Consider the following 13,969-nt stretch of genomic DNA (forward strand, 5'->3'; position numbering starts at 1 on the left):
TGTCAGCGTCACACATTAAACCTCCAAGACAGTTATTTACAAAAAAAATCTTTGGTAGAATCATCTAATGTGAACAGCTGTTATACTTTTTATACTAAATAAGAAAAATGCCATTAATTTACTGAGAGATTTATGAAGCACGGGAAGGAGCACAGATTTGCAGAAACGTCAGATATACCTAAGGAGAGATCTGCACGAAGAGACTTACATATGAATCATTTCTATCAGTTAGTTCTTCTGGTCAGGTTGCAAATGTCTCAGCTTTCTTTGGTACTGCACTATTGCAGTCTATGTCATCCATGTGGTTTATTCATACATGCGCTGTGATCTTTGCCTTTCATTGTTTGTATCTAAATAAGATGCAGTATTTCCTTGCCATTCCAATTTTCATCTGTTAGGAATGTAACATACTGCCCCTTGATAGACATTTAGAGGACAGACTTAAAAGACATGCTAGCCAAAGATGAAGGGAAAGGGAGAATTTCATCGCAAAAGTCTCCCCCCTGCTGCTTCTTGTGATAGCATACACATGCACCTTTTGACATAGAAGTAGTCATGCTTATCTCCTATTCTCAGACACAGAGAAGCTCTTTTGGCTCATCTTATGAGTGTAATTTATGTAATTGATGCTTAATAGACATACACTTATGTGTAATTTGACAGGCTTCAGAGCTATGAGTTTAACAGATAGTTGTGCGATGATACTGAATGGCGGTTTAGATGTCGGGGAATGGAGCTGTACCCCGAGGGGTCCTGAGGTCAGAGCTGAGCTGACTCTTCTGGTGCCTGCCTGTCTGTCTCAGATTCAGGACCCTCAGTGGAAACTGTAGGTAGCTTGTTTCAGCCTGCGGAGGACCCAGTGTCACCCGGGTGTCAGGTCAGTTGGCTGGATTTCGATTTAAAAACTTCACAATAAAGATTTGTCGGTTGGAGAGGTGCTAACCTGAATGAGCAAATGGAAAGACTCTGCACAAATCGTGTGTTTGTTTGAGCTCATTTGGTGTTTGGTTCTTAATTTTGTAAGCTTAGCTTGCAAAGAGGGGAAATCATGCTGAGAAGAAAAATGTGCTGCTGTTTTGGCATCGGTGAATATAAATAAAAGGATCAAGGGGGAAATTTTGTCTGAATACACACAAGACTGCTGTGCAGATGTGCGTACAGTGCACATGCATTTACACATGTAGATACTTCGCATCCTCTCTGAAAGAGAAGAGAGGAGAGGAAGAAGGAGAAGTGAGTGGAAGGCAAAGACAAAGGAGAGAGAAAGAAGAGACAAAAGGAAAGGAGAGAAGATGATGCAAAGAAAAGAGGAAATAGACATGAGAAAATGAAAGGAAAAGAGATCATGAGAATTTCAGATAAGGAATATTGCAAGGGAAGGAGGATAAAGGGGAAATGAGAAGTAGAGGAAGAAGTGATGGGGAAAGCAAACAACAAGAGCATAAAGACAAGGAAATGGAAACGAGGGTAAAAATTGAGAGAGGAAATGAGGGAAGCAAAGGAAAAAACGTGGAAAAGAAGTGACAAGCAAGCAACAAGTATCAGGGAAACAATCCTCTCAATCCAGATTCTTCCGTTAGTACACAACATATTTGTTTAGAGCATAAATTCCAACTGAGAACTGTTGTTTTAAATCCAATACATGTTTGACTGCATGTTTAGCAATGATTGTCTGGCTAGTTACTCCATTTTGCGAACATCTGCAACTTGTTTAACGTGACCACACACACATAGTGCTAAAATATTCTACATTTAAGACAACAAATCAGGCATGAACACCAAACAGTGTGAGATTGAGATTATTCATGGCTTTGTTTCCTCTTCAACTACCTCAGTAAGTCATCTATGGCTCGCCTACAAATGGTCCAAAATGCAGCTGCCAGACTATTCACTAGATCCTCTGTGGTGTCACGTAACACCTCTTTTGTCTTCACTGCACTGTCTCCCACTAAAATTCAGATTTAAATTTAAGGTCTCATTGTTCACTTTCAGAGCTCTGCATAGTCAAATGCCTAGCTTCAACAGAAACTCTTGCACCAATATATACTGTATAACGTGGAGATCGTTAAGCTCTTCTGACTAAACCTTGGTGGTTCCTTGTTCTAGACCAGGGTTGTGTATAAGGCCTGAGGGCTAGGATCAATCTGGGAAAGACTCAAATCTGGCCCACTGGCCCACAAATAAGCTCATTACTTATTTGTGTGGGCTTGTTTTTAACTTTTTGGTATTATCATTGTTTTAATTTTTGTATTTGCTGATTATTTTGTTAAGCACTTTGTGATCCTTATTAGAAATTGTTTGAACACACGTAACATCAGTGGCTGAAGATAATCTGTAGCATTGGCATCACCATCGGAAGTGTAAACATGTCCTGCTGTTGGTGGAAAATTGCCATATTTGATTGTTTTTAACTTATACTGAGCATGAGTATGAAAGCACGCAATTTGAGACAATTAAGAGAAAACCATAAGAAGTGATCGCCTAAGATGTTAAAGTCTTTTAAAGGTGGCATCAACTGGAACTGTCCGAGGAGCTCTGCACAAACACGGGAGAGCGTGTTATCTCTCCATAGAAATGCTTTGCTTTGTCCTCAAAACCTGGACTTTCTTTGTTTAAGGAAGCGATGCCAGCCACAAAGCCAGCATGCTGCCTAACAAGAGGACAGAAAAGCAGAAACAAAGAAAAGGTGATGAAGAGGAGATAATAAACAAGAGGAGGCAAAAAACAGTCCAGTACACGCACATACATGCTATTTTACAGGCCAGTCACTGAGTGGAATAATCCATCATCTGCTATTCCCTGTAAGTCATAACACAGAAATGACATTATTTTATGACTGCTGAACAAAACTTTCCATCGCACCTCTGTTTGCCCTCCTGTTTTTGTTGAAGTTCAGCATCGTGACAGGTCATGACCCGTCCTCAGGCCTGCTTTCACATTCTGGGTACTGGGTACACCGTGTTATTTTTCCCGTAATGTAGAGTCAGAGGAAAGTGATTCAAGAGGTTGGAATTGAAGGTGATAAATTTATTGGTAAGCTGTCAGTCATTTGGTGAGTATGACAGGTATGATGATACACCTGAAGTTGTATAATACCTGCATGGAAAAACACAAATGAATGTTTCCCGGAATTTATGGTACTATCTTAAAAGGTTGTTTAAGAAAACACGACATGCTGAATACTAGGTTAGTCAAAGGCAAGAGTGAGCAATTAATTTTCCCAAGAGGCTGCATGGGAAACAGACTGTTGCAGAGGGACCAGTAAGATTATAAAGAGTCCAAATTAATGCTGAGCAGAATTGAGTTGACCAAGAGCTGAATAACACCGAATTCCCATAAGGATGCTCAAAGTTGCAGCTTGTGCTGTCACACTTCTGCAATTTGAGACAGCGTGATGAATTGTAGCCTCTTAAAGTTATTCCCACGCCCTGCTTGCAATTATTACTGAGAAGATGACATGGAGAATTTTTCCCAGTCGGCAGCTCATAGTCACAGTAAATTCAACATGGCGTGAACTCAGAACATGGTCTTCTTTGCCTCATCATCAGAGAGAAGATGAGCCAGAGATTCTGGGTTAATGCAGGGAGAAAAAAGGCAAAAAAAAGGGGGCAATTTTCATTTTGCATGATGCTTGTAGGTGTTCGTGTTTGAAGATGTGTTTTTAAAAAGATGTGTTTTTAAAAAGATGTCAAAGCTCCACAGTCATACTTTCCTGGTGAGAGAACTTACTTGACATAAATTAAATTATTTACCATCTTAATCATGTATATGTTTATCTGCTCACAGCCCAAAATCTACAGATCACAGATGCGGGGATGCTACACCTGCATCCATTCATCTATATTCATGTCACGTCAGCCTGCGCTGGTGTTTGAGTGTGTCTATGACCATTTGGAGTATATTCTGCTTTTGTTTCATTTATGTAGCAGCAAAGCCAAATACTTTGTGGCTCCAGCTTCTCGACTGTGAGTACGTGCTTCTTTCCCGCATTATTTGATGTAAACAAGACATTTTTTTTTAACTATTTTTGGACCATTTTACAGACATAGCAATCAGTGAGTCAGAATAAAATGGAAGTTTTAAGTCTTTGTTCTTCTCGTTAAGCATTTCAATAAAACTACTTTTATTATTACTGTGCAAACAATACAACACAAAGACAGACAGACGGATAGGCATTCTTCAACGCCACCAAACCCGCTCTGCTTCTTTACGGCAATTAAGCCACACAAAGCGCGTAGACACAGCGCTTCGATGAACAAATTGAGCCTGTACTGTATACATCTTATTAAAATGAATGGACACTGAATGCCAAAACTTGCAGGGCATTCACAGAGCAACACTAAAGGTTTCGGTCAATAATCCAAAACAATGAGGTGACTGTTAGACAAACTCTGTCAGACCCGATGCACTCGGGAGCTCAAAATCCATTTTCCAGTGATGCAGACCTACAGATGACCACCTGTACATTTCTTTCATTGAACCCCCCTTTTTATGCTCTCACTAATTCCCAATAAACTACCCATTGGTGTGTTCACCCATGACATTACTGCGACCAAGCCAGGATCATTATAGCTGGGTCCGCGTTAAAAGACATTAGTTGCCACAGGCTCTCTGCGCAGTGATTTCTAAATATCTAATAGTGTCTAGGAATGTAGTCTTGATCCAGTTCCATCTTCAGCCTATTAGGAGGTCACGGTGTGCCAGCTTCTTTTCATGGGCTTCCATGGACAATGTAATTTGCATTCCAGAGCTCAGTGGGTTGGGGGAAAAAGACGTCTGGGTGTTCTGAATCATCTGATATAATTGCTGCTGAGAGCGTAACTGCCGATTCTATTTAATTCTAACGGGGCCTCCGGTGAAATGTTTTCCCCAAATTTGGCAAATTAATACAAAGGCCTGTCTTGACCATTAGCAACTTCACAGCTGTTAACCAGCTGTTTACAGTCAAAAAAAGATACACTGTGTTACACAGGCAGCGGTGCACGAATGAAAACTTTTTAATAGGTCTGCCTGTCATTTTGCTTCAAAATATACTACTTTCATTACATATTAGTGGCACATGCTCTTCTACTCAAGTGCAGTCATGTTGTTGAGCCACAGCTCTTTTTCATTTCACTCTTAATAACCGCCTTTATTAAATTTGCCTAAGGAGGAGACGCTGTTAGACAGTAGCAATGCATGAAAACAGTTTAAAACTTTCACAAAGGTTTAAATCTATTAAAACAGGAGTCATATACATGTTTTTCCCTTATTTAGAATCATTTTATGGTAAGATGGTACACTGTCTTGTGATAGTCTGCCTGTAAAGAAGCTGTCGCACCTTTTTCTTTGGAAATAACTTTCCAGACTCATTTCACCTTCATGGAATGCTTTTTTTTTTCTGGGTGGATCAAACTCATGTTTGGGGAAAAATAAAGTGGGTGAACTCTGCTCATATAAGTTGTTGTATTAAATGCTCCCCCAACAACACAGTTTTTTTTAATTTGAATTCAATTTTATTTATATAGTGCCAAATCACAACAATAGTTGCCTCAAGGAAGTTGGGGCAGAAAAGAAATTACTTATCTACTGCTGTTTTTTTCAAAGCAGGTGGATGTTACAGCTATGCAAGGTGTGCTCTAGTATTGGTGCTGTGATGCAACAGGCTATAGCAACAAGGAAATATCGCTCATCGCATATGGATCATACTGAAGTGCACTGGGTATGTGTTATTAAGACTGCCCCGGACCAAAGACTTTCTGGAAACAATTCTTTCTATTTAGTAGAGATCTTGGTATTGCCTTTGAGTAGTTACCCTCATGGCACACTTTGCCAGGGGGCTTGCTAGTATCTGGTTAGACTCCTTACCTTCAGAGCTGCTTTAATTATATGGCATATATTTACCAAGATGCTGGAAATATTCTTAAGAGATTTGATCCATGTTGTACCAGCACATCCATCATGCAAATCTCCCTTTCTCAAAATCCTATAGCAAAAGTGCTTTATAGGATTGTGACACAGTGACCTCATCACACCACGCAATGTTTCTCCAATCTACTTTTCAATTTTGGTATGGGGATGTTAATCGTAGCCCCAGTTTCCTGTTGTTAGCTCACAGGAGTGCCACCCAGAGTGGTCTTCTGCTGCTGTAGCCCGTCTGCTTTAAGGTTTGTTGTGTTGTACATTAAGAGATACTCTTCTGCATATCTTGGTTATAATGAGTGGTTATTTGAGCTACTGTTGCCTCCCTATCAGCTCAAAGCAGTCTGGACTTCAATGAGGCATTTTTACACAGGGAACTGCTGCTCACTGAATATTTTCTCTTCTTCACACCATTCTCGCTAAACTCTTGAGATGGCTGTGTGGGAAAATTTCAGTAGTTCAGCAGTTTCTGAAATACTCTGTATGGTTAACAGTGATGCCATGTTCAGAGTTTGAAGTTCAGCAGGTTGTTTTGACTATGTGTACATGCCTAAATGTGTAAATTATAAACAAAATCAGATTTAAAGATGTTTATCCTGCAAGTCTACATTACAGCTTTATTAAAAATTCCATCTAGTGTCATGGATACAGTCAATCAAGTACGCATCTATATTTTACTACAATGATGAGTAAAAAAAATCAAGTGCAGATAAAATAAAGCAGTGAGTGAAAACAAAGCATATCAGAGCTCCAAACAGGACGCAGACCACTCTGTGGTGTCCTACCTAGCAAACTTGTGATTTGCTTCACTGCCACCCCGGCCTCCATCTGTAGACTTCGTTGCATTTGAAAAGGACACCATTATCTCTGGGAGTTCAATATTGCTGTACTTTAAAGGTAGCAATAATACATACCCTGAGATGAGAACACAGTGCTCTTTGTTTTATGTTGTTGCACTTTCTTTATGTTGGGCTTTGTTAGCAAAATCTTGAGGTCTCACCGCTAGCTACAGAATGCAATTTTTGATAGTTCTACAACTGGCTTCTAACATGATGTACTTGCTAAGGCACCTGCAGAAAACTGAACCAGAATAAACATGATTTTGATTTTACAAGTGGAAAATCACTTCAGGCCTATTACTCTGCATATGAGGCCTCCATCGCTCACCTTTTATATAACAACATACGCACATAGGCATTCATCTTCAAACAGCTCAAGTTCAGTAGTTCGGGGGAATTATAAACAGTGGACATCTTTTACGACTGCTCAAACATTCTTCTGGGACACCCACTTCAACTGCGGTGACCTGACGTAAAGCAGCAGTAAACAACTTTCGTCTTTATTTGGTGAGCCAAAGAGGTCACCTGTCACGTCCACATTCCCAGCATACCTAAATATCCCGAGAGCCTTGTTCTGTATGCTAGCTTCATTTATCTAAGACCTCAACAGAAATCCCTGTTATTAGCTTTTAACTCACTCAACATAATAAGAGGCATTACAATACCCCTCCTTGTCCTGCGTCATCAGTGAAAGCGACTCATAGCTCTTGAAGGACGTTTGGACAGGCCTGATTCAAATGGACTTTGCGTATCAGGTCTGTCACGTTCAGAAGCTGCACATTTTTGTTTGGGAATAGCTTTTTAAACGCGCTTTCTCTTAGCAATTTGGTTGTAATTGCCACAGTGCCTGTGAACCTTACTTACAGGGAGAGTTGGGAAAAAAAAAAAGAAAAGAAAAATGCTGTGCTGAAATGAGTCAAGGGGGCATGGACAAAGAGGAGGATTGGTCTAGACCTGCACAGCCAAAATCAAGCAACACACAATTAGATGAGTGTGCCAAATGCCAGCAGTTACGGAGAAGGGGTGTGGATCGAGACCTGGCAGTGACACGCAAGGCCACGAAAAAAAATAGCCTCTCAGTGCGAGCTTTGCATGTGTACTGCTTGAAGCTATGGGTAATTTGCACCTTGCCCATCCCGACATCCGTGGATTGTTTACATCAGGTGTAATGGTTTTACTGAAGGATATGTGCCACACCTCATTTGTCATACATTCACATCTGTCATTACCCTCCTAGCCTACTGAACACAGTCTGAAGCAGTCGGTTCAGCTTGGATGACTTTTGTGGCCCCAGGCTCACAGACGAGTCAACTTTATTTTCAGGATTCGACTAGTCTGGCCTGCAGTTCTTATTCATTTTGACAATTTAGGGTAATTTAATATTCAAATTTGCTCTTAAGAGAGATTTTGTGGTTTTAGAACAGTTTTACTTTCCATGTTTTTAATAGCATTGTACTGACCTTTTACCTCTGAGTAGACTGATATGTCTCTGGATCCTGATCCTGTTTGCCATCCTGCCTAAAGATCGTTTGCGATTTATGACTCTCTACTACAATGTGTTTCCTTTTCATTGTTACTTTTTCCACTGGCCCCAGTATGACCTTCCTCGCGGGTCGCCATCACCAGGTTAAGAGCCTCTGAGCGAGACGACATCTTTCAGCAGCTGTTTAGTGCATGAATGAACAACTGACATTTCAATGAATCCTTCGGCCACCTGTTCATGCAGGAGACGCGAATTAGTGTCCAAGCACTCATTTGAAGAAATCCTCCTGGCTTAGCTACAAAATACTCTGAGTAGCTGCCTCTAAAACCGATCTACATCGGTAGGATATCATTGGTTTATCTTTTATTCATCCACGTCATGTCCTGTCATTCCTTTAGGCACGAGAAGCACTTGGCTTATATTTGAGGGAAAAAAGTGCTGTGTGTGTGTGAGCTTTTTAGTTTGTTTAGTCCTGGCTGATAGAGGTCTGTGTCAGTAAACATATAACTAAAAATGTAAGTGTTTGATAGGACACTAAATTAAAATCTGTAGAATTAATTGTTGTTCCTGTGATAAAACATGAAAAGTAAAGCAAATATCATTTCAAACAAGCATTAAAGCATCACAGGATTCCTTATGCTTTACAATAAGGAGTCGTAGATAAACTTTATATAGCTGCTCTTTTTTCAGCTGTTCTTCCTATACATGCAAACTGTCATCTATTCAGAATCAAGATGTTTGCTTGCTGGAGGCAACATCCTGACTGTCATGTCACTTCATGTTAACAGTGCACTTGAAGAATCAGTGGGACAGTAGAAGTTATGTGTACATGTTCTGCAGTTTAACATCTTGACAAAAGGCTTATGTGATCCCTGTGTCTGACGCTGAGAACCTCTCAGTGTGTTTGGTCTCAGAGGGACAAACCCTTTGTTTACCAAATCCGTCTGACAAAACAGATGTTAACATTTCTGTCACGCAGACATTCATCCAAGTGTTTATTTAAAGCCTCCCTATTTCTACTTCCATGTTTGGCGTTTTATCCTGCGGCTTTAGCATAAAAGCTAAGCTCGATATAGGTAACCTGCTTCCAGAGCTGTTGTTTTTGTGTCGACCACACTTATTCGTGTACAAAAAGGGAATGCAGTGCTATGTAAAGTCAGTTTTAAAGATTCTGACAGACTTTGGAGGCAGCTATTCTTTTTCACATCTGTGAGCCCTCGCCATTGAAAGTCAAACAAAAAACTGTTGTGCTGACTAACATGCAGGCTTAAGGTAAAGGGATTAATGTGCGGTCCCCAATACAAGTTAGAGAAAACTGCTTATTTAATGGCTTGTAAGTCTATTAAAATGACCCAACTACCTAAAGATTTTGGTAGTGGGGTTGAGGCGGTGTGTGGTGCATAAAAACAGCTGGGCATACACTCACTTCTATTTTGTTACACCTTTATCTAATCAGCCAGTCACATTTCAGCCAGTTTTAACCAGTGACTACATTTAGACATGAAGTCACTTAATGTTCCAGCTGCAACGATCTGATGTTAGTTCAGGAGTTTTCCATAAATAACATGAAGTCGCTTTTTTGTCTCAACAATTCAGGCTGCTGGTGTTGAAGTAATGTTGCAGGGGACATTTCCAACCCATGCTGACCACGTTCGTCCCTTTAAAATCACAGTGTACCCACCTTCTGATGCATGCTACCATGTCACAAAGCTCAGACCATCTTACTCTTCTTGAACACTGAGTTTATTGCCCTCAAATGACTTCCACAGTCACCGGACATGAATAGAGCACCATTGAGGTGAGGTGAAATGGGACACTGACATTATTAATCTGCAGTTGACAAACCTCCATTAATCATGTCAGTATGTTTCGAGCACCTTGTTCTAAGCGGGTCCATACTGGTACTAACAAGGTGAACCTAATAGAGTTTCTGCTGAGTGTATATCCAAGAAAGGAAATCTTTCTCTGAGGGTTGTATATATGGGGTTAATATTCTCTAGTTGGCTCAGTAAACCCACGGTTCACTACAAGGTGTTTCGTTTGATTTTGTTAAATGCTGAAACTGAGGTATTTGTTCAAAACAAATTGTATCTGAGCTTGTCACAGATTTCCCTATAAGGTTGTTTTTAAACTGTATGTCATTAAAACCTAGTCCGGGAGCAGTAAATGGGTAAATTTCAATCTATTTTATCGTAAAGGTTTTCACATTATTAGGAAACTATTAGGAAAAACAGACAACCCCCTCTATCACATATAACAATGTGACTAGCATATAATATTAAAAAATCAAGTTAAGAAAAAACAAAACTCAGTGTATCTGTTTGTTCCTCTTTCTCTCCCGGCTTTCCTGTCTTCTGTAGAGAGAAGATGCACATGAGATTCAGAAATAGGCCATGAAGCGATGGAAGAAGATGGGCTGCTCTGTTGAATCATGATTTCTTTTAGGTGTGTGTGTGTCACTTACCTGGAGAGCACTCGGCACCAGGTATGGGAAGAAGGCAACCCAGGGGAGACAAAGTTATGCTTTGGGCAATGTTCTGCAGGGAAACCAATCATCTTGCCATCCATATGGATGTTCCTTTGACAGGTACCACCTGCCTAATCACTGTTGCAGACCCTGTGCACCCCACTAATATTCCCCGATGGCTGTGGCTGCTTCACCAGGATAATGGGCCCTGCCACAAATGCTCCAGATCTCAAAAGGGGAAACAACACAATATTAGGCCAGTGGTTCATTATGCCTGATGGGTGTACATTTTAATATACTTGCATTATGTGAAATGTATTATATAGGTTTGTATTAACTAGATTAAGAGCTTCTTTTACAAGGAAACTGTCTGTTTGATTGAGTTTATTAGATTTTTCTGACACATTTAATCACGTCTGACACTGATGTTTATCTCTTTCCTCCTCTTGGCAGGTTTTGCGAAACAGTGTTTGCATCGAGATTCATACCGGAAATGTTTCAGCGGTCCTGTGCTTTGTCAGCACACACTGTCAACAGCGAAGGAATGCAATCACTGTAATGTCTCTTAAACCTTCATATCCCATTAAACAGTTGCTTATTTTGGCAGCACTTCAAATTAGCCAAAATATTTTCAGGAAATCATTCCCAAAATATTTCCTTTTTTCCCTCCTCTTGAGTCACAGTTGACACTAACCAGGCCTGTTTCAGCAGCTCTGTTGATCAGGTTGCTTAGCAACAGTAGGATACAGGGAGCGAGTGGGAGTGACTGCAGGGTAACACAGGGAGCTCATGACCCTCATGAAAAGGCCACAAACGCAGCAAGATGCTTAAAGATGTTGACATGTGCACAGTACATCCTGGCCATGTGTACATGACTATAAAAACAGGACATTGAGCACGAATGTAGTAAAACTGAGAATTAAACAGCATTTCAAGTTCTCATTGACACTTTCTTTCTTTCTGACATTACAATTTAAAAGTTGTTTTACTCAAAAGTGTTCAAATTATGCTTCAGTGTTAAAAGTACTCCACTCAGATCTTTTTAATGAACAAAGATTTTGGTTAGTGAGTCTTAATTTGTTGATTTTGACAATTAATCTATTTGTATTTGACAATTTTATAACAAAGACTGAGGCTGACACCATGCACAGTCATGGCCAGTTTATAAAATGAATCTCATAACAGCAACACAACATTAAAAAGGTTAGGAGAAGTCGTGTAATATAATGAGAATACACTTGGTAGAACACCACAGTATTAGGTATTGAAATTAGCCATGGGTGAGAAACATAACTGAGCATAAAAGAGAAGATCCTGGAGCTGCTGATTCCTTCAGAAGTAAACATGGGGAGGGGTTGACTGTTTCTGCAATAAATTAAAATAAATAAGGATGTAAAACTGTACAATGTGTTGGAGGATTTCATGATTTACATGCATTTCTTAAGATTTGGATTTGGAGTACATAAAAAATGTCTGTGGGCGTGGTCTCTGTTTATATGCTGTAGCAGCCACCAGGAAGTCAAGAGAAACTCCACATATCACAAACATACCTAAAAGTAGAGCAAGTTCAGGATGAAATAATGTGATGAGTGGAACGTGCAAAGGTTCCTGCATCACATTGAGACTGCTGATGTGTAACCAGGCACAAAAAGCACGGGGTTAGCAGTGATCTGGGTACACAGTTGTCAGACCCATCATCATTTGGTCTTGTGGTGAGGTGGCTTCACTTATTCTTCATTTATGCTCAGTTAAGGGAGACTAAAGGGATCCTTTTCTCTCTTCCTGGAAGCTGTTAATCGCTTTAGTGAAACCACTACATTGGCAGTGTGGTGTTGCCAACCTGGAAAAAGTTAATGGATGAACCATGCTCAGTAACAGCAGTGCACCAGAGTGTCTTTTATCACTGCATGAGACATATTTTGGCCATCTGTGTTAAATAAGCTTTTTTTTTCCTACTATTTGGGGAAAAAAGTATGTTTTACATATCAACAACTTTTAAACTGTTGATGGCAAGAAGCTTCTTATTAAGAATATATATATATGGACTGGTGTTTCTGGCCACCTGGCAAATTCAAACCTAATGGTTACTCTACATTAGCTCCACTTTAGTACACTGTAAGTACATTATTTGCTATCAGCAAAGCCTTTCACATTGTTGCATTATTTATTTTTTTAACGTGGAATGTTTGTATTGTCCAATCAGGAGAAAAATGATAGCAGTCAGGATAATGTTTGGAGTATTCTTTTGTAGTGTTTTGGCATTTGATTATGAGCCTTCAAATTCACAGATTGATTACCGCCCCTGACGTTTTATTGCAGTGCTATTTCTGGTCTGTCCCACATTGAGGTTAGAAGACTGCATGATAAATGTCGATGACGTCCTTTTGGTTGTCCTCGGCAGGCACTTTGCAATTTCTATTTGAAGTCAGTTTATGCAGTCAAGAGCTTCTGTGTGACAGTTTTATGTTTGATTAGTCTGTCCTTGGACAGCAGGAAAGAAAATGCAAAGATGAAAGGAAAAACAATTGTTATAGACCAAACAAAAATGTAAAGTATATTTCTATAACTTATTTTACGATAAGAACAAAAGTTCTTTTAATCAAGATCATAATGATTAATCATTGGCCACTTCATTCCCTAAATGTCAATAATAAATAATCAGTTGCTATATAGAGAAGATTGTGGTTTATAAAACATGTTGCTCTTGAGTCGAGACATTCATTAAGCGATGTAAATATCTTTGTCTTTTTCCATTAAGTTGTCAGCATGCCCTTTTCTTTGCTGGGATCCCCTGTGTTATTGCATTCCCGAAGGAAACCATTAGCAAACATGACTGGGTGGAGTAACTTTAATGCAACTGTAGACATTCATGCTGAAGCAAAACAAAACAAAAAAAAAAAGCCAATCAGAATGTCATTAATTGTCACTGTTGTGAATGTGGTTTTAGTCTTTGGAACTATGTGCAAAGTGCAAATGATCTCCAGTAACTTCCAAACCATTGGATTTAAACTATTCGACAATTTAGAAGCAGACATAATATTTTCCTTACACTTACTCTTCTAAGTACATACTGTACATTTACTTACTATACATTTTTAATGCCTTCTATACATTTTCAGTCGTTTAAAGAAATCACCACTTCTGCCTTAATTGTGTCTTGGTAGAAGAAGACTTAACTTGAGGACCTTGTAGATGAAAAATAATTATAAACAGCAAAGGCTAATGAATCGTGCATCATAAATACAAACAACTGCTCATTCAGTGTGATAATATAAATAT

The 13,969-nt window shown here is 39.5% G+C and overlaps 1 long non-coding RNA gene across 3 annotated transcripts in view; it reads left to right on the forward strand.

Moving 5' to 3' along the window:
* The window catches only part of LOC116325272, a 71,598-nt gene extending 59,401 nt beyond the window's left edge, over window positions 1-12,197 (forward strand). The window contains exons 4-6 of one of the 3 annotated variants that reach the window (XR_005608408.1): window positions 9,820-10,021; window positions 10,584-10,708; window positions 10,811-10,947. This is a non-coding gene — a long non-coding RNA (uncharacterized LOC116325272). Of the gene's footprint in view, window positions 1-9,819; window positions 10,022-10,583; window positions 10,948-11,143 lie in introns of those variants that run through there. The other 2 variants (XR_005608409.1, XR_005608407.1) reach the window with 2 other exon arrangements.
* Window positions 12,198-13,969: the final 1,772 nt, after the last annotated feature.

Source organism: Oreochromis aureus, linkage group 15 (assembly GCF_013358895.1).
Source record: "Oreochromis aureus strain Israel breed Guangdong linkage group 15, ZZ_aureus, whole genome shotgun sequence".
In the NCBI taxonomy this organism is placed as follows: Eukaryota; Metazoa; Chordata; class Actinopteri; order Cichliformes; family Cichlidae; genus Oreochromis; species Oreochromis aureus.